The sequence below is a fragment of the Colias philodice genome, chromosome 25, assembly GCF_061535455.1.
Source record: "Colias philodice isolate Cphi_HAF_F1 chromosome 25, ilColPhil1 Martin Lab GWU primary, whole genome shotgun sequence".
NCBI classification, from domain to species: domain Eukaryota; kingdom Metazoa; phylum Arthropoda; class Insecta; order Lepidoptera; family Pieridae; genus Colias; species Colias philodice.
In genome coordinates, this window is record NC_143110.1 from 2,211,077 (window position 1) to 2,233,251 (window position 22,175).

Genomic DNA, 22,175 nt, shown 5'->3' on the forward strand with positions numbered 1-22,175 from the left:
TCATGTATTGGATAGTTTAATAAAATTATTGTAGTCTAGTATTTACCGAGATAATTTAGTCAAGAAGAAGACAAGGGATAGAAAGAAATACTGAATGGCAATGACGAGGTTGTAACTTGTAACTCAATGAGAAATGGAAATACGGATTCAAATTGTACCAAATATATTTCCTTAAACACTAAAAATGTAACTCGACTTGTCTGAAGGTTATAATGCTTAAGGGCCGATTTTTCAATGCTTGGATAAAACTTATTCATCGAATAATGTATAAAACTACCATTTTAAAAACGTATTGTAATTGCCAATTGCCCGTATTTGACAGTTTACGTGACATTTTAATATTATCGTGTAATAGGTACTTTATTGGACGGGTTTTATCCAAGCATTGAAAATATCGGTTAAATACAATTTATTTAAGTCAAACTCAAACATGTATTCATTGAACTAGGCTTTCTTCAGAAGCGCTTTTGCGCGCGGTTCGCAAAGCAGTTTACAGGGTTTTAGAGCCGGCAAGAAACTACTAACTAGTTGCACTTTTAAAAACATGTTTACTTCACATTTTAATTCTTTATTTTAACATAATTTTTATTGAAATCCTGATAGATAGAAAACAAGTACCTCTAAATTCAAAACTTGCATAGAATAAAACAGAAGATAATATATTATGTGTAGATGTATGTACCTATAATATGTTAAAAAGAGTACGCTGGGCTAAGGCTATGGCAAAAAACAATCAGCTAACCTAACAATCAAATACATAATAATATCATCAATATAAAAACATAAATTTCGATAAGTAAATAAAAACTCGTGGAGTATAGAATAAAAACTAGTAAACAAATGGTTAACAGTTAAGATCTAGTTCACGGAGATTTTGCAAATGCCTACGTAGAAAATAATAAAGATAAGATCTTTTAAAGTATTCTGGCGACAAAACAGCTTAGGAATTTAAACCTGAAACTTTGAGGGTACTAAGAAAAGTGTATTCTATTTCGTTTAACGATTATGTCTTAAAACTATTGAAATTACTTGATCTGCTTCACTTCAAGATTTGACTAAAGTAGGCACATCGATCATAAATGAAACATAGAAACACATTATCTATAATAATGATAATAATATTATAAAGCTGAGTTTGTTTGTTTGAACACGCTAATCTTGGGAACTACTGGTCCGATTTTCAAAATTATTTCGGTGTTAGATGGCCTTTTTATCGAGGAAGGCTATAAGCTATAATATATCATTACGTTAAGACCAACAGGAGCGAAGCCACGCGGGTGAAACCGCGAAGCGCAGCTAGTATTAGTTAAAATAATTAAATCAATATGTTTAAAATAATTAATTTGCTTCACTTGACTGTGTGGTGTATTCTGGATATCTACAAGCCAAGCAGTACATGTGCTACTCGCAAAGCTTAGGTATAATATACTCCAATATCTTTCTGTTATAATAGCCATAAGAAGAAGCAAAATACCTTATCTATGTAGAGCTATAAAAATTTTATTTATTTATTTGTGGGACTTTAACTATCTTTAAATCTATTCTTAATATTATAAAGCTGAAGAGTTTGTTTGTTTGAACGCGTTAATCTTGGGAACTACTGGTCCGATTTGAAAAATTCTTTCAGTGTTAGATAGCCTATTTATCGAGGAAGGCTATAGGCTATACATCACCTCGCTAAGACCAACAGAAGCGGAGCACTGCGGGTAAAGCCGCGGAGCACAGCTAGTTGATCTTATTTGGAAACGGGGAAGGTGTTGTTTATTTTCGTGTAGGTTGTTTAATGTTTTCCTAATTATCCATATTATGGTGGCGAGCAAGTACCCTATGGCCTATACCTTGCAATCAGACTTAAATATCATTTTATGACCTAGAAGGCGATATATAATGTGCTAATTTCAGATTGAAAAGCGCGGGAATAGTGTTAACTTCTATCAGAAGCGTAGAGTGCCTTGGCGGGGATCCGTATAAAAATTTGTTTGGGGGGCCTTAGAAAGGGTAAAGATTTCTCACAAAAGCGCACGTTGGGGGCCCCTTCGCAGATACGGTAGCTACCTACCTATGCCTTCTATTCACTTGGCTTGTGTGTTCTGTACGCATCATTATTCAGTTATACATCTTATAATTCATTACACTTTCATCTCATCTGAACGCAAGTCTCATAATCTTGTGGCAAATTAAGTCTGATCAAATTCAAACATTTATTCAAGTAGGCCTCTTGAATTGTCGCACTTTTCTACGTCCGTTTCAGAAGCTGTTTGTTAACCGATTTCATAAAGGAGGATGGATTGGATTGAGAAATCCAACTGTATTTTTTGTTTAGCTTCGTTACCTCAGAATATTTGAAGATTCTGTTTGAAGTGAAACTTCTGGCGCGTGGAGAGGAAAATTTCAAAATCGTGTCGTGGCATTACCGTCATGTCATGGAGTAAGGCGACGATTTTGCTATCTTTGATCTTGTCAAAGAAGTTTCACTTCTGACACGTGTGCTCGGCACACACACGCTTTTGTATGTGCCTTCAGTAGCTTTTACTAACATACAAAAACACAAATCTTTCCTTCTATTATTAGTTTAGATAGCCTCCGTTCCATAAAGTAATCTTATATATAAAAATGAATCGCAAAATGTGTTGGTAAGCGCATAACTCGAGAACGGCTGAACCGATTTCGATAATTCTTTTTTTATTATATTCCTTGAAGTACGAGGATGGTTCTTATGTAGAGAAAACGTAAACATGTACCGCGGGCGAAGCCGGGGCGGACCGCTAGTTTTTAATAAATTATGGGTCATGCTTGGAAGTTATACGCATACTAATTACTATAATATATTACAAACACGGTAATTAAATATCGTAATGTCTGTCACGCTGGTCCTGAGGTAATAATTTTAGATGCATATTTCTTATAATTATTTGAGCGGTCACCTTTTTTAATACGGCGTTGTTATTTAAATAAAGATCAACAGACTATTCAAAGAAAATCTCTATTATGTAGTTTTTGTTGATGTTGTAATGTTATGAAACTTGTACTATTTTCATTTAGTACTTAGCCATTATATTATTTTTAGCTGTTTTCTCTTAAAATACAGCGTTTTCGTGTTAAACCCTTTCTTTGACACCATTTGTAACAAACATAACAGTTATTATTACACCAGTATATTTACCATGTGAATTTAGGTCAACAGTGGTCAGAATTTTATTCGTTACTTACGTTACTTTGCAATTTTTACACTTATATTGCCTTGTTGCTGCTAAATAACAGAAAAAAATTAAAACAACTTATACAATATTAATTGATAAACAGATGGTTAAACAGTTTATTCAAAGAATACAAAAACAATGTTTGAGTTTGAGTTTGAAAAATAAACGCATTTTACCAAAAATGCGTTCTGTCTGACATTTTGCCTGCTAAAGGTAATCTATATCGTCTTTTATTTTAATTTATTTCAATGTAATGGTTGTATGAGTTTGACTTGATCGGTTTCACTAGATTCAGTTGAACAGTATGTAAGTTACTGGTTTAGGAATTTCTCTTCAACTTAATTTAAATTAAATTTATTAATTCCCCTTTTTGAGTATACCTCTCTTTATATAGATACTTATTGTTTAAATAAGAATAATTTAAGCACTTCAAAATCAATGTACTTTTTCCACCTAACTGTTATCTTTAAAGCCGGTTCACAGTTTCGAAATTTTAAACTCAATTAACAAAAGTGTTGTAACTGCATCATTAATCTTCATATTATAGTATTGATTTACTACCCGCACCTTGTTTAATTAATCAAAGCATTCATTCATATTTTCAAGCATTTTTATTAGATGCTACAGTAGTTTATTATTTCGTTTTGAAATGTTTATTAGCGTTCCGTACCCAAAGGGTAAAACGGGACCCTATTACTAAGCCTCTGCTGTCTGTCTCCAGGCTGTATCTCATAAACCGTGATAGCTAGAAAGCTGAAATTTTCAACAATGAGTAAACAAAAATAATTAAAACATAATATTACTACATATTAAAGCATAAACAATAGTGTTTAGTGTCTGTGTTTAGTGTACTGTAGTACAATATGGCACTAATCAATTCCATGAGGCAGTTATTTGCAATCAAAAACCAAATAAATTAGAGAATTATAATAAAAGGATTCCGTTCCTGGCCGCAAAGTTTTTCTTTTTAAATATACGCCTAATGAATAAGGTGCCAATCAATCAAAGAGGTTCGTAATTTTCAATTCAGAGGTTTTATAATCACGGTGACTTTGCGTATAATATTTTGATCTTGATTGCCAAAATGCATTTCTGATAAAATCTGCTATTTGTGTGGTAATAAGGAAACGGCATTATGTTTATATTTTTATTTTATTAACAAAAAATCTTGTTCACTTTGTCACAGGGTAGATTGAGAAAGGAATAGAACTTTGATGCATTTTTGGCAAAGCGAAAAAGTACACTTATTTTTTAATTAAAACTTCGTAATACGAAGGTAATTGAATATTATTTTCATTCGTCTTTTTTATATTTTTGAAGTGAAACTTCTTTAGGTGCGTTGAGAGTAAAATTTCATGGTCGCGTCATATCAATACAGTCACAGGCGACGATTTTAGTGTCTTTGAATCTTGCCAGAAGTTGCACTTCTGACACATGTGCTCGGCACACACGCTTTTTTTTACTTTTTCATATTACAGTTCAAGTTCCTTATTCGCGGGTAATAGGTTCCGTAAATGTGCCGCGAATAGAGAAACCGTGAATAAGGAATGGTAATTTGTATGGAGTTATAGGGAATACGTTCTTAGGTGACGAAATAAAAAAGCAAATACATAAAGAAACCAGTTTAATTTAAGTTTTTGACCAAACATATTTATTAATTACCATTTAATTAGGTATTATCTTCAGGTTTAGGCAATGGCTTGTCACTTTTTACTCGTTTTTCATTTTTTTTAGTCGACATTATAAATTTGTAGTTGTAGTTCAAGCGTTTACTAATGGTTTTTATTTAGGTAAATACATATATGTATATACCGATGTACCGATTCGATCCGCGAATAAAGAATTTTGGGCCGCGAATATAGAAATTAGGTCGCATTTTTTCCACCCGCGAATAGTGAAACCGCGAATGAAGGAAGCGCGAATAAGGAACTTTGACTGTATAATATAGTTGGCTTGATCAAATTGCGGTTTCTATATTATAATAATTAATTTAAATTTAGACGTTGTATTCTAATTTCTAATGCCTTCCCGACTTTTTTATCACAAATAATTTTATTGTTATTTAAAATTGTACTTTCCTATTTTTTAATTATAAGTAGGTTAAAAGTAGTTTCTTATTCTCTTACCTTTTAATAAATCTAATTAATCCCAATTAAATCATAATTGATTTTGGATACCAGGCGCGCATAACAGCTTAGCAGCTTCGCGTCGTTTGAAAACGCTTAGAAAACTGAGCGCTGGCATCGGTCCTCATTAACCCACATGCTGGTCAGTGAAAGATGGAAACTAACATAGGTGGTATAATAATATGAGGAGGTACTTACTGCCTCGGGTCCAGTTGGCACCGCGGCGCCGCCGGGTTCAGACGTGTGCTGTGTTTGTTAAGTGTTTGTGTGGACGTGCGTTCGGGAATATTTTGAGTAAGTTTTTGATGGGTTTTAAAATTGTAATAGGAAAAAACGGATGTTAATTTTTTTATGTGGAGTAAAAAGTTTTTGAATTTGAAGGATTTTTGATTTTGAAGAACAAAAATATTTTAGGAAAAAAAGTAAAAAAAATAAAAATTAGTTTTTTCGATGATATGATAAAGTTTTTTGTTACTGCATGGTAAGAAAACGCCTATTATAAAATATAATAAAAAAGTTTATCAGAAGTCTTTATAAGTAGGTACAGGGATAAGCTCTTAGCACTATCTTAAAATATTCTATTCAATTTATCGACACAATAAAACTTGGACTGTAGGTACTTTCTTTGTTGACAATTGACATTACGAATTAATGGCGTCATAAACAAAATTTAAAAAAGGAATATTAGCTTATGAGGTAATAAATACATCGCTAGCTCGGAAAGACACATGCAAAATTTTCAAAAAAGAAGATGGTTCTTAATTCAATTATATATTTTTTGGGTTTGTTACCTCAGAACTTTTGATAGGGTGAACCGATTTTGATGATTCCTTTTATAAATGAAAGCTGATGCCTTCCAGATGGTAGGTACCATATATTTTTTTTTCTACCTAGTTCTGACAATTGAAGGTGGAACTTTGCTTTTTTTTCAACATAAATAATAATTAAAAAATGTAATTCAATTAAAAAGGATACGGTTGACTTTACTTCGGAAATATTTATAGTCGCACTTTATATAGTTTGGCAAAAAGAAAAATTTAACTGTGCAAATACGCGGAAGTTCAATAAATGTTTATATTGAATTTATAGACCGTGTTTATTGAACTGATAACCTGTTTGTTTAACCACTGCGATATAAGATATTATAGCTCACTATATAACAGAAGATTAAATCTAAAATGGTGTAAATAGTTTAAGATCTTTAGTAGTTTAAGATCTAGATAATAAAAGTTTTATGAATCTTAAAATCTAAAAACGATGTGAAGTGATAGTGTAGTAAAGTTTAAAAACATATAAAATAACTATTTTTAAATGTATGAATTTTCGTTGAAGTTTAGAGTTGGTTAAATTTTTTTTGTTGCGAAATAAAATGCTGGACTTGTCCAAAATAACTATTGTACCTAGGTCTTAAAATATATTTTATACAAAAATTATAATAACCCGTATTTCTATTAAAAATTGCGATTATCGAAAGTTCCTTTATTACTTTAAACTCAAGAAGTTCAATTTTTTTTACTCAATTATGTAGTGTTTTTTTTTCATAATTGGCTAACAAAACTTGACTAAAACGTTTATTGAATATAATTAATCTTTGTGTTTATCTGTGCCTATGTAGTATGTACCTACAGACTTTCTGGAGAACCAGAAAAACAGGCCACTTAAAATGTTGCTAGGTTGACTTGCATGCACACTTTACAGTTTTACGTTTTACTTGAATTTTTTGAGTGAGAGAAAAGTTGCTGGTTAAATTAAAAGTGGGTATTTTTCTGTGTATAAAACATGCAAATCGTTTTACTTGTACCTACTTATTTTTGATATTAATAATTTTTTTCGAGAAAAAAAGTATAAAAAATTAGATTCTAAATTCCACAAATCATACACTTTTCCTATTTTGACATATTATGAGTTCATATTATCATTCAGAATTTATACTCAAATAAATTAACTTTCTTCCGAATAAAAAGTACGGCGTCTCAAAGGAATTGTAATTGATATAATCACCAATGGCATAATGCAGTAAATAAACAGGCTACTAATTAAGTTGTCAGGTCACTGAACCCTGTAAACGAAATGACCCAAATGTACCATTTTTGGCAACTTGCATTACGTGGGACTGACAGACAGACGTTTTAATACCTTCCTTTTGAAGTTTGCGTTTCGATACATCATTTTGCAGCGATCGTCTTTCGTTCTTTCTTTTTCCTGGTTCATTATAGCTGAGATGTTCTGGGTAGAGCTAATATGAAGTCTCTGTCTGTCTCATCACCTTTTTACAAAGTCTCATCATCTGGTCTCACCACTTAGTTTCATCACCTGCTCTGATCACTGTCTTATAGACAATACCTGCAAACAAACCCGCATCTGCCCTAAGGTGCCTTATACATATTACGATTTCGACTCGTTGAAGTAACAAAATATGACAATTTTTAGACCTTCAAGCGTAGAGTGAACAGATAGGTATCTTCTAGGGAAGCGCGTACTATCTTAGACCACATCTCAGCTTAACATCAGACGTAATTAATTCAGGAGTAATTAATTATTATTATTGCAATACACCATCACCTAAAGCTTCGTCTTTTTTTCGGGATCAACTAGTTGGTTGAGTATATAATAACTTGTCATAGTTGCCTTCTTTTTTCGTACCAAGAATAGAAAATACAATGTTATCACCGTCATCGATTTAGCTTATTTAATTTATTTTATACTTACTTAAATACTTTTGGAATGTTATTATTTTCTTGACAGAGATATTTTCGGAGACACAAAAAACAATCATCATTTTTTTTCGAAAATTATCTCAGTAGATTCGTTCGAAAACTTAATTCCTCGTTCAGAAACTACATACGATGACCTCCTTTGATTCAATGGTGAGATTAGGGTCACGCGTCGAAAGTATCTAAGTTCGATACATGTATATCCGGTCAAGTGCAAATTCGCTTGTTTATGTACACATTTGACGGGTTCAAAACGCGTTTTAAAATAATATACTTAAACAAAAAAAAAATGTGTGCGTGTACTAGAGTACACACGTAAGAAGTGAAACTTCTTTATGTCCTTATTTTTCAAAAAATAATTTACTATGTACAATATTAAAGAAATACGTTAGTCACACGCTCGTCGCTACCTACTTAAATATTTACACCGGCCGCTGCTGCAACTCGCTCGCTTCGCTCGCTCGGCTCGTGCGGTAGTTCAAAAGTTAACCTAAGATGCTCGTCGCTTCGCTCCTCGCTACCTATTTACATATTTACACCGGCTGCTGCTGCAACTCGCTCGCTTCGCTCGCTCGGCTCGTGCGGTAGTTCAAAAGTTAACCTAAGATGCTCGTCGCTTCGCTCCTCGCTACCTATTTGAATATTTACGCCGGCCACTGCCGCGACTCGCTCGCTTCGCTCGCTTGGCTCTTGCGGTAGTTCAAAAGTTAACCTAAGATGCTCGTCGCTTCGCTCCTCGCTACCTATTTAAATTTTTACACCGGCCGCTGCTGCAACTCGCTCGCTTCGCTCGCTCGGCTCGTGCGGTAGTTCAAAAGTTAACCTAAGATGCTCGTCGCTTCGCTCCTCGCTACCTATTTAAATATTTACACCGGCCGCTGCTGCAACTCGCTCGCTTCGCTCGCTCGGCTCGTGCGGTAGTTCAAAAGTTAACCTAAGATGCTCGTCGCTTCGCTCCTCGCTACCTATTTGAATATTTACGCCGGCCACTGGCGTTTTTAGCTTATAAAGGATTTCGACTTAGGCGGATTTTGATTGGACAGAGAGTTTGAGGTTTATTCTTATAAATTTTGAATTCATAAAATTATAATTGAACACCTGACACCAATCAAGCATTAAGCAAACACGTGTTTACGTGAGTCATAGATTTATTATCGTATACTCCTAAAATGTTTTCTAAGAAACAATAGTGTACTTACATTGTCGGCACGTTCTTAAAGTCGGTAATTTATTTTTGTTCGAACAATAGAGGTAATAAATTCCTAATGATCAAGTTGTAAAGGTTGTAAAATAAAAAATATTCTATATTAAAACGTATATATATGTATAATATGTGCGTCATTAATTTCTGACTGTTTCGAAATTTGGTGCAAAATAAAATAGTGTGTAAATAAAATTTGTAAAAAATCAATAAAATAAAACAATTGAGTAAAGATCTATAGGCATATTATGTATGTATTTATACAAGATATGTATATTATATATTTATACAGGGAACTTCTCAACGTGTTATCTATGAAATTATACTTTTACTCAATTGTTTAATTTTATTTACACACTGTTTTATTTTGCACCAAATCTCGAAACAGTCAGAAATTAATGACGCACATAGTACATAATATTATATACATATTAAGACAGAGGTTAAGCTTAAATAACTTGAAAAATAAATAACATGATCACGCCCACGTGTTGGTGTTTTAAAAAATTCAATCAAAAACTGAGGTTAACTTTAAATACAATTTTAGAAAAATAAATACCACAATCAACATTCAAGTATTAGAAAAAATTGATACCATAATTCCACCCACGTGTTAGTGTATTGAAAAATACAATCAAAAAGTGAGGTTAATCATAAATAACTTAGAAAAATAAATACCATTATTACACCTAAGTACCTATTAGAAAAATATATATAATTACTTATTTACTTTTTTTAGAAATTCACTGGAATTAGAATAAAAACAAACCCTTTGATTTTGCTGATCACTTTAATATAACATGTCACACACAGTCACGAGTAAGTACGGCGTAACGCAAAAATGTCACGCGCGCGGCGTAACGGCAAAAATGTCTCACAAAATTTTTGTCCACCCCCGATAAAGAAGTTTCACTTCAAAAAGAAATCGACATCTTGTTTGAAAAACGCGCGTCTTTTCTATGACCGTAGAAACGTATTTTTTTAGATAATAATATGTAATGTTGTTAAAAATACAAGCTGCAGTCCGTGGCTTTACGTGTGACTGGCTATTATTTATGACCACAACTCCTAATTGTCAGAAATTTGTCAGCTTTTCGTGTAAAAGCTCACAAATTTCACATTTATAATAATAGTAGGATTAAAAAAAAAACTTGAATAATTCAAAGTTGTCATCATATTATAATACATCGTTCCTCCAAAAATAAGTAAATTTATACAAAAATTATACATTCTGAATTATGCAATAATGATCTATAAGGTCATTGCACGATCTAGCGCGCTAGATCTGGTTTTATATCCGAAATATAATTAATTGGTCATAGTTATGCTAAACAGATGGATTTCTTGTTAAAAAACTGGAAATGTCTTTAAGACGCTCCTCCTATGTGAGTTGATGTTATTTTTATTAGTGATTTATTTCACAAAGGTGCATATTATTCGTTTCTGAAGTACGAGCTTTCTATTGATAATTTTTAAACTTGAGAAGTTTTATGTTAACCTCAGTTAATTTGACACAAAAAATACCAAATTTCTCATCGGACCTGTAGTTGAGATTACCGCCATTTCAAACAAACGTAACGTACAAACTCTTCAGCGATACAATATTAGACAAGACTTTTAAAGTTCTTTTTTGTCCTTGTATTTATTTATATTTGAATGCAATAAATTGGAATATAGTGCACTATAAAGAAATCAAAAGTCAAAAGCTATATCATACTTATAGCATCGCAATCAGTGTTGCCAGTCCTAAAATTAGTAATTATGGTGTAGCGGTAAAAGCCATGCTTAATGTTGATTGGAGGTCGCGGGTTCGATTCCACAGAACACATTCAGTTCCGCTCTATTTTATGGTTACTATTATACATACATTAACGTCTATCGCTCGTTAAAGTTGCATTAAAAAATGCGTAACTGTTTTTTAGTTTCGTTAATGATGTTTTGTTACGTTTGAATGCATCTGTTTAGACATGTCATTGTATGGATTGAATAATTTAAAATGTATGAGGAAAAAATTAATAAATTTACATCATCATTATTTTTTTATGATAACACTAGCTGCGCTCCGCGGTTTCACCCGCGTGGCTCCGCTCCTGTTAGTCTTAGCGTGATAAAATATAGCCTATAGCTTTCCTCGATGAATGGGCTATCTAACACCGAAAGAATTTTTCAAATCAGACCAGTAAGTAGTTCCTGAGAGTAGCGCGTTCAAACAAACAAACAAACAAACTCTTCAGCTTTATAATATTAGTATAGATTTAAGTTCAATGAGCATCGTAAAAAAGTAAACATTACATATTTTGTGGTCTTCTTGTGAGATACCTCTAGAAGCAACTGGCTTTTGATAAATTTTTGCTAGTGCAGTTCATAAAACCTATATAATATTATGCAGTTCATTAAAGTCTATTAATTATACGTATACGTACTATACTTTATAATCTAAACTATGATATTATAAAAATGTTTGTTTGTTTGTTTGAACTCGCTAATCTCAGGAACTACTGGTACGATTTCATAAATTCTTTCGGTGTTGAATAGCCGATTTATCGAGGAAGGCTATAGGCTATACATATATTATCATCACGCTAAGACCAACAGGAGCGGAGCAATGTAGCGACACCTCGCTCTGAATCGCGCAAGCGAAATGTTTTCGCTACAGAGCTATATATACAACTTTCCGACATCATCCATCGGGGCCTTCACGGCCGGCCAGTCAAGTAGACTGGTCGAGGATCCTCCCTTTTTCGATGGAGGAATTCCACCTTCCTTCCTCCACAGTGGTGACCCCTGACAGTTCACAACTCCTTCTGTCCATCCATGATGTCCATGCTCACCTATCCCTTCCCCGCCTACGATCACCGCCGCCAGCCAGCGCACTCGGCTTCAAATGGAGTCCTGTCCACTACCATGTGCGATCGCGCATGCTTGGTCAGCTCCGCAGCCATCCTCACTGCACACTCCGACTCACTGGAGCATTACACGCAGCATCACCGCACTCGGTTCCGACTCACCGTGAACTAGCGGCTTCCTGTTCCGACTCACTGGAACATACCTGGCACTGGCAAGGCAACTCGTACTACGACCTCCGGTCTCGGAGGGGAGTCCTGTAGCGACACCTCGCTCTGAATCGCGCAAGCGAAATGTTTTCGCTACAGAGCTATATATACAACTTTCCGACATCATCCATCGGGGCCTTAACGGCCGGCCAGTCAAGTTGACTGGTCGAGGATCCTCCCTTTTTCGATGGAGGAATTCCACCTTCCTTCCTCCACAGCAATGCGGGCGAAACCGCGGGAAACAGCTAGTGCATAATATATTGCACAAGTCATTTAAACCATAAATGGAATATCTCGCCTTGTTCGAATATAACTCGATATTATTCACAGATAATAAATAATAAAATACATTTCACCTACATGTAATGTTTTCTGTTAAACAATCCGTGAAATAACTGTAAATGCAACGTAATATTGCATAAACTGTTTTCCATAAACATAGGCATATTAATATTCATGAATTTGAGTATTGTATAGAACTACGCTTATAATAATCGTTCGATAGATCGTATTTGAAACTAGGGAAATATTATATTATTGTAGGAAAGTTCGTGGTGTCAAATGTGGGATTATTTCGTTGAATACACCTTTTAAAATTTGATATAACCTAAAATTAGTTGATGGTTGGTGGGTTACCTTTTCCTAGCATGGTAATGATTTACTACATAATTTTATTGTCCATTCATAATATTATGCCGATTTAAATGTTATTTAGTTAATCTATAATAATATTATAAAGCTGAAGAGTTTGTTTGTTTGAACGCGCTAATCTCAGGAACTACTGTTCCGATTTGACTTCTACTATAAAGTCGAATTATTTTATCATAATAAGATCTTGTATTCATTTAAGAGTTTTGAAAATAAATACTTTTTCTTTCATGTGTAAGTTGTAATTTTTGAACTAAACCTTTTTATAGCGATCCACCAAAAATAAAACCGTAATAAAAACAATACATTATGCATTCTGTACGATTCCGTTATTCCAATATGATAATGTTTCTATTTATTCATAGTTCTGCGAAATAACACATTCTACTGGAGATTTCATAAGATACTATCATGCTTCATTTGGTTAGATTGTTAGATAAAAAATAAATAACATTATTGTATTTATTTTTGTTATTGCATAGCTTCTATCGCGGGCCTTGAGCGCGGGGACCGAATCGAGAAATTCTGTAACGAAAAAACCTCACGCTCCCCACTCCGTCGGACACGGAGGTGTGGCTTGAAGGCATGCTATGCAATAGCTTTACCGCGGCAGTCCCCGAGGGCCACACGTCTTTTTTTTATATAAACATATTCGTTTTTTGTAAATTCAGTTAAAAGTTTTTAAAAGAGATCAGACTTACTGAATTTCTTGCCAAATCTGTAAAAACAACTTTTCGATTGGAATTTTAATGAAATAATAATAGGCAGTTGTAAAAGTTTATCCTTTTAAAAATGTCTAAACGTTCCAAATACAAATATTTGAAACTTTATTAGTAAGTAATTTTTATACGACTTTTGTCTAACTTCAATTAATTTCAAATCAAACAAATAAATTAAATCATCAGACCATAAAACTCAATAGGTACTAAGCAGTAAGCATATTTCTTAAAATCCTGCCTTACCAACTGAAGATTTAATGCTTTAAAGTTTAAAGTACTACAGGTCCTTTCCAAAGAGTTAAATGTTAAGAGCCCAGGAGTTCCAGAGTCATTAAGGCAAATTATAATACCTTGAAACATTAAGCCCTCAATTATGGCAACAGTTAAAGGTAATGGTCAATAATTGCTACGGTAGCGTTGCAAAATACCTAAATTTGGGGATATAAAATTGAAAATCTGACAAGACAAGTAAAAAGGAGATTTGAAAAGCTTGTTTGTAATCGAAATTAATGTGGGTCGTCAATCAATCATTTTATACTCAACAAACAAATAAAAAATTGAACATTTTTTTTGAAATAGGAGTTCCAAATAAGTTACGATTTTGGTATCATCTTATCTACAATTGTTTTAATTATAAGTATTTTTTTGGCGTATATCGACCATCAGACCATATTAATTTTATTCATGTTGCATTTACATCAAAATAAGTATTTAATATTCTTTACAAAAATAATCTTATCAACAACAACATCAAATTCTATCTTTATAATACCAAGAACTAAAGCATCAAAGCACCCGTTAGAATCGTTAAATATTTTTAAATAAACATAAGTTTAACAAGAGTATAAACCTAGTCTATAAATAGACCATCTAATAAGGCTAACTGACCACTCCAGTCTAGAAATGGCGTCACTGTATGTAACTTTTATCGGTTCAATACCATCTCTCGTAATCGATTTACCTTCTTGTTTTATGACTAATGAAGTTTTGTTTGCAGTTTTAATGATTTGCTCAAGGAACAGTTAATCTGGCTATTTATATCTAATATTGACTTACTGTATCGTAGATATGTGCATGAGTTGAGTAGTCGTTGGACTTTATGTTTGATTTCATCGGGTTAAAAGGTGGCAAATGCTAATGTTAGTTTATCGTCTACAATAAACTTGATATCTTTGAATTTGATCCCAAGTTATCCATACTAATATTATAAATGCGAAAGTAACTCTGTCTGTCTGTCTGTTACTCAATCACGCTTAAACTACTGAACCAATTTTCATGAAATTTGGTATGGAGATATTTTGATACCCGAGAAAGGACATAGGCTACTTTTTATCCCGGGAAAATGACGCAATCCCGAAAATCCCACGGGAACGGGAACTATGCGGGTTTTTCTTTGACTGCGCGGGCGAAGCCGCGGGCGGAAACCTAGTTTTATATAAAATACATATGACTTCCTTAAAAACGCAACAGTCAAAATAAATCTAGCGCTTGTTTGACTTTTGAGTTTCCTTCGAAGTAGTTATTCTTTCTAATCCTTCACTTCATATCGACACCAAACGCTTTCAACAACTTTATTAATATGAAAGAATACTTCATAAAACATAAACCTAGCGTCAAGAGCTTTTGCTTACACAGTTAAACTGAATATAAAATCACATTTACGACCCACAATGCTCTGAAACGATGCCGTAATAACGCAAAAGCATTAAACTCGTGAATCTGACGCAGCAGTGTATCAAGACTTTGATCGTTTTTTCTCAACTTTTACCAAACCGGTACTAGGCGATTTGCTTTCGATGTTAGCGAAATAAAACTTTTTCCGCAATCCCATGTCAAGAATTGCAAGTTTCACTTGTCGTTCAGAATATCTAAGTGCTGAGAAATTCCTCGTATATATTATAAATGTTACACTTTTGAATTGAACTGTGTTTTATGTAAATGTGATACGGATTCTGGTGCTTAGCATAGATTATCGTCATTATAATATTTCGTAACCCAGTTTCGTTATTAATTATTAGCCGTTGTTTTGATGTTGTCCATAGTATGATAGTTAGTACAATAGTCTATTTTATTTTGTATCTGATGTTTTCCTTAAAGACCTGGAATTTTATATTGGAAGCAGAATTGGTTTCTACTTAACCCGGCGTCATTGTGGTAGTATGATAGTTAGTACAATAGTCTATTTTATTTTGTATCTGATGTTTTCCTTAAAGACTTGGAATTTTATATTGGAAGCAGAATTGGTTTCTACTTAACCCGGCGTCATTGTGGTAGTATGATAGTTAGTACAATAGTCTATTTTATTTTGTATCTGATGTTTTCCTTAAAGACCTGGAATTTTATATTGGAAGCAGAATTGGTTTCTACTTAACCCGGCGTCATTGTGGTAGTATGATAGTTAGTACAATAGTCTATTTTATTTTGTATCTGATGTTTTCCTTAAAGACTTGGAATTTTATATTGGAAGCAGAATTGGTTTCTACTTAACCCGGCGTCATTGTGGTAGTATGATAGTTAGTACAATAGTCTATTTTATTTTGTATCTGATGTTTTCCTTAAAGACTTGGAATTTTATATTGGAAGCAGAATTGGTTTCTACTTAAACTAATAAATCATGTATTTACCGTAGATGTTATTGTGTACTTAATTAATATTTATATAGATAATTGGCCATGTAATGAGTATAATTGAGGTTATAAATTCCAGCTCTTATAAATAATATTATAGATAGAGTTATTAAGGTCTGTCCCCGCTATTAGAACTGTGCGAGCCGAGTAAGTAATTACTAACATATATTCTAAATTCCTTGGACTATTCTCTGCTGCATACTGCGGTAGGGTCAGTGATCTCCACTGTAATTGAATTCATGCAGAAACTTATCCAAGCGCTAAATCAGTACCGTAAACTTTACTTCTCCTAGCAACAAACTTAACTGTTTCCAAGTTTGATCCAAACAAAAACGATTATAGAAATAGGACCAAATGTAGATCCCCGAGACACGCCCACAGCTGTATTTAATAAATGCGAGATATGGATCCAAAATGTTAATTCGTTTCGTATCGGAACAACGCGGTCTGGTTTACCAACATTTAGAATAATAATGGACTTTGTCTAGTAGACAATAGGGATGATAATTTAATGGCATATTAAGTCAAAGCAGAGAAATAAATTTTGAGCTGCATATTCCTATGCTGCTATCTTTGTCCGCTCACTACAAATGTCCTGAGATTTTTTGCTGAAGGCTAATTAAGAAACTAGAATTCTATTTTTTTACTTTGACAGGATAAGACGTCTGTTTTGTAGTTATAATCTCGTTTAATTAAGATTTATATTAGAGATTTAAGCAGGCAAAAACTAGTTATCATGAGAATGATAGCTATATTACTGCGAATGTTTATCATTTGCGTCTAGACTAGATCATTGATAAGTCCAAGTAAGGTTTTGAGGTGGAAAAAGTGTGTTTTTTATTTTAAATTTCATTCACGTATCTGTGGCGCGTATAGAGAGTTTCAACAATGAGAAATTTAAAATTCAGTATTGTAACTTCGCTTCGACTTAATCAAGCCCATTCTTGGTGGTTTCACCGGGCATTATATCTCGAATTACCATTGAATATCAATTTTAAACCGTTGTCCCGGCAATCGCAACCAATAAACTGTCTTTGTGTGACTAATGTTGTTTATTTGCGAAATAGCTACGTCCCGTGGTTGCACTCGCGTTAATGACTTTTTCGGTTCAATCCTACTTTTCCTGATTCTTATGACATATCATAATAAAACAGCCTAAGTTACTCCTTATAACATCAGCAATCTGTCAGTTAAAGTCCTTTAAAATCGGCCCAGCCGTTCCCGTGATATATGGTTACATAACAAACAGATACATAGACAAACAGACAAAAATTGTAAAAATTACTATTTTGGTATATCTCTTACGTCCATATTATGCATTTAGTGAAACGCTGTTATTGTAATTGTACAAACGGACACTCCAATTTTATTATTTGTACAGTATATAGATGTTGATGTTGAATTCTCAGGAAAATGTAACCTAAATACGAGTAATCTGCTCGATAACTGCTTTGTCAAAAGAAAGTTTTTATCTTGATGTTTGTCCTTGATTTTGGCAGCGGACGAACTTGATTTTTTAATTGATTCTGGACACGACAAATATATGCTAAAACTTGGCTAAAACGGAAACTATAAAACTGACAAAAATGGTTTTTTAATTAATACAACGAACATTATTTTTATTGCTTGTTATTAGTAATGATAATAAAATAAGAAAGACATTTTTTTATTTTTGCAAGAACCATCTTTAATGTTATGTATAAATTAATGCATTATACATTTCATTAGTATAAATTTATTGCGGAAATGATAAAGAAATCAAACTACAAATTTGAATATAAATAACTTTCCTTTAATTCTACTTAATTAATACGCATAAGAGGCTGATAAATAAACAATTATAAACGAAACTAATTCTATTCAAATCACAATCACAATAACAATTGTAACAACGAAGTAGTTAAATTGAAACCAATATAACTTGAGCTCTCCTGTCCGTTTTCAATGAACCATAAACGAACGAACCTGTAGATCGCAGGTGCTATCAAGACTAACTTTAGCTCGTTCAATTTATCTTCATCTCCCACCTTATTCACAACTTTTATAAGCCATAAATGTGTAAATGCATTCATTTCTTCAAGTGCACTTAGATTAACGTCACCTTATATATCTTGATCATTAAAGCTGGCTACTCACGTACCTGCCCCAGGGGCAATAGTGGAATAATCTCGGTTACACGGTGGTCAGAGCAATTTCAGCTGTTCTCTAAAACCGGCTACTCACGTACCTGCTGCAGGGGCAATTTTGGAGTTGCACCCTTAATAATTGGCTCCTGAATTGTAATTTGTATAGGCAAGCAGGGGCAATTTTGAGAACAAAAGATTGCTCCAACCGGCTGACAAACGAGATTGTTCCAATATTGCCCCTGCTGCAGGTACGTGAGTAGCCGGTTTATAAGAATATGCTAGGGAGCAATAAAATAGTTTTTCACATGTTGCTAAATTGAGGCATTTAAACGTGGATTGACATGTAATAAAACACTAAATTCCAACGTGATTTGAATTTGAATGGCTGGGAATTTTTCATTATAATATCTTCGTTGGCTTGCAATAAAGTGCATACTTGTTTAGATTCTTTATAAAGCGTGGTGTTCGGTTTAAAGACATTTCTTGTGTATTTTAAAGCCAAGAATTTAATAGAATGTGTGCTTGGAATTTCTTGATGGATGCGATGTAACAAATAAGAATATGTAGCAAAATATGTGATGGAAAGAAAATATTTAATTTGTTATTGGAAAAACATTACTAGGGTAGCTTGATTCGAGTGTTAAAAACATTATCGTGTAAGTATCTAATATAGGTAGGTAATTTAAATAAATATTTCGGCTCAGTCAGATATGATTAACTTTGATGAGCGGTTCGTCAAATTTTCTCATGAATGATTAACAAACATACGTCGATTCATTCTTACAAAATTTATTAAGTACTATCAACACAAAATGAAAATTCCAATCTTCCATCACCCGTAGATTACCTTGACAATATGTCAGTCAGGGCATTGCCTTTTATACAAATGTAGATTATAGGAACTAATTTGCAACAGTAGGTGCCGTTGTTTTAACAAAATAAAAAGGCAGGTTTACGGTCTGCCAGGGCTTTAGTCCATGGCTTTGTTTCCATTTCTGATTACTTCGCCATTATTAGTGTTTTTATTTTCCCTTCTCACCGCTTTTTTTGGACAGACTGTGCTTTAAATAGTTTTATTGTTATGTTTTATATTAACTGCTGCTTCTCGTCTTGTCTCTGTTCTTTCTTTGTTAGGTGCGTCTTGAGTATTATTTAAATTAATGAAAGGGTATTGTAGATTTTTTTGTTCGTTTACGGTAAAATATGACATTAAAAATAGGACAGAATATATTCTTCCACTTATCTATATATAGCCAATACTTTACTTAGGTGGATAATTTTCAAATTTCTAAACTCAAATTAATCACTGTTCAAATCACACAAACTGCTCATCTCTGCTATTAAAAAAAATAACTAAAGAAGCTCAAAGATCATGCACACATGGAAACGTGTCATCCTGCCCAAAATAAAATTGAGAACAAAATATTAAAAATTCAACGCTGATTTAAATTTAGATAAAATACTAGCGGTCCGCCCCGGCTTCGCCCGTGGTACATATTTACGTTTTCTCTACATAAAAACCATCCTCGTACTTCAAGGAATATAATAAAAAAAGAATTATCGAAATCGGTTCAGCCGTTCTCGAGTTATGCGCTTACCAACACATTTTGCGATTCATTTTTATATATAAGATAATACAAAATATTTAATGTGTCAAATCTAAATATAATATAATATAATATAATCTAAATCACTTCTAATTAATTTAAAATGAAAGTGAAAGTGTCCAATACACGACTCTCATAGCTTATATCCCCAAATATTATAACCATTATAATATGCAGTCTATTGTATTCCTACTATATATAAATGAAACTTCCCGTCTGCATTCTTCATTTATTATCCGAGTTACGCTAGACTGATCAGAGTTGGATCGCTTTTAACTGGATCTCCTTGTGATAGATTTAACCTTATTTTCTGTTTAACCGACTTCACTTATTAGTTAGTGATTCAGGAAAGTTGAACAAAATAGTCAATTTACTTTATAGAATTAGGTGTAAACTTTAAGTTGTGTTCAAATATTGTTTTTTTTCCTATAAGGTATAATAATATAACATGTTTTACTCGGTAAATAAGCATTCTTATTAGAAAATACCTAGTTGATTAAAACGGTCAAGTTTTTAATAAATCGTTATTGAAATAAAAACAAATCATAAAATCATTGCTCATTATAATATTAGTTTAGATACGCGTATTTATTTGCAAATTGTTCTTTTTCTCTTCAAATCAAACGCTTAAAACGTTATTACATTATAAAGAAGTGAAAATTCAAATTGCATCCATTCAATACCATGAAATCGATATTTATCTAATTTGACGTCCGCAAAAAAGGCAAACTCATCTACGCTTATGACTTGCAAAAAATATAGAACAATACAATCAGAAAGCGCTTTCTCAACATTATTGTTAACAAAAGGTTTTAAACACACTGAAATGAAAGTGATGAATGATGATAATCGAGTGACCATCTACTGTGATGATTTTGTTGATATGGCACGGTTTTGAGGCCTTGCTAATGACGGTTTGAAAGTATTTTTTAACTGTCAATGCATTCATTGACAGTTATGATATGATACATCATTATGTATCATGCGAAATTCTCCAAGTATCTACGTCTTTAATTGTATTAAATACGTTATAAAACTAGCTATCCACCCGCTGCTTCGCCCGCGTTTCCAAACAATAACCTGCATAGTACCCGCTCCTGTGGAATTTCCGGGATAAAAACGATTCTATGTTGTTATCCAAGTTACCTTGTATGTGTGTGCCAAATTTCATGAAAACCGGTTTAGCACTTTTTGTGTGAATGAGTAACAAACAAACATACAAACTTTCGCATTTATAATTAAGTCTTCTTATTAGAGGACAAAAAAAACACTATTTAAGTTATTGAATGATCGTAGTATACCTACTTCGGATAAATTATTAAAATTACTGTAATCACACTTTGATGCGTGAGTGACGTGTCCTGTATTCGATTCTCGGTGAAAACTAATAAAATCGATAGATATCAGTGATAGATGTTTACAGCATTACCCCACAAAAGGACATAGATTGATATTTCAATGTATCCGGTCAAGGGAGCATCACGAAACGGTTAAGGAAAACATCGTGAGGAAACCGACATGTCGAAGAATCAAAAAGTTCGATGACAGTCATATGTGACATCCGCCAACCCACACTTGGCCAGCGTGGATTATGGCCTGATCCCTTATGGGAGGCTCGTGTCTCAGCAATGGGATTTGGGAATATATATGGGCTGATGAAAAGGAAATAGAAATTCAATTTATAACAACGAATATCGTGATTTCGTATCCACTTGAAAAATAGCTCTTTCTGGCGTAAATACATCAAAAACAGACCTGACATACCTGTTAAAATTGTATCTATTTTTATCAATCGAATAACCACCCGTGACTGCACGCTTGCCACCCAACGTTAAGTTTTTAGGGTTCAATACCGAAAGGGTAAAAACGGGGCCCTAATACTAAGACTTCGCGGTCTGTCTGTTTATCTATCTGTCCGTCCGTCACCAAGCTGTAAGCTCATCAATTGAGATAGAAGTAAGAGATAGAGTAGACAGTTGATATCAGAGTTGATGTATTTGTGTTGTCGCTATAACAATAAATAACAAAAAAAAATATAGTTCGTGCAACACTTAGATAAAGATTAGATAGGTGACAATTTCTTTTTTGCAGTTGATCCATAACATAAATATACGGAGCTCTTACTGTCGTGTGTCCGACTCGCACTTAACGATT

The 22,175-nt window shown here is 33.3% G+C and overlaps 1 protein-coding gene across 1 annotated transcript in view; it reads left to right on the top strand.

Annotated features, from left to right (window-relative positions):
* Positions 1 to 5,480: 5,480 nt before the first annotated feature.
* The window catches only part of LOC149477213 (serine protease inhibitor dipetalogastin), a 60,078-nt gene continuing 43,383 nt past the window's right edge, over positions 5,481 to 22,175 (top strand). The window contains exon 1 of the mRNA XM_089710589.1: positions 5,481 to 5,620. The gene's annotated coding sequence lies outside the window, so the exon portion shown is untranslated. The remainder of the gene's footprint in view (positions 5,621 to 22,175) is intronic.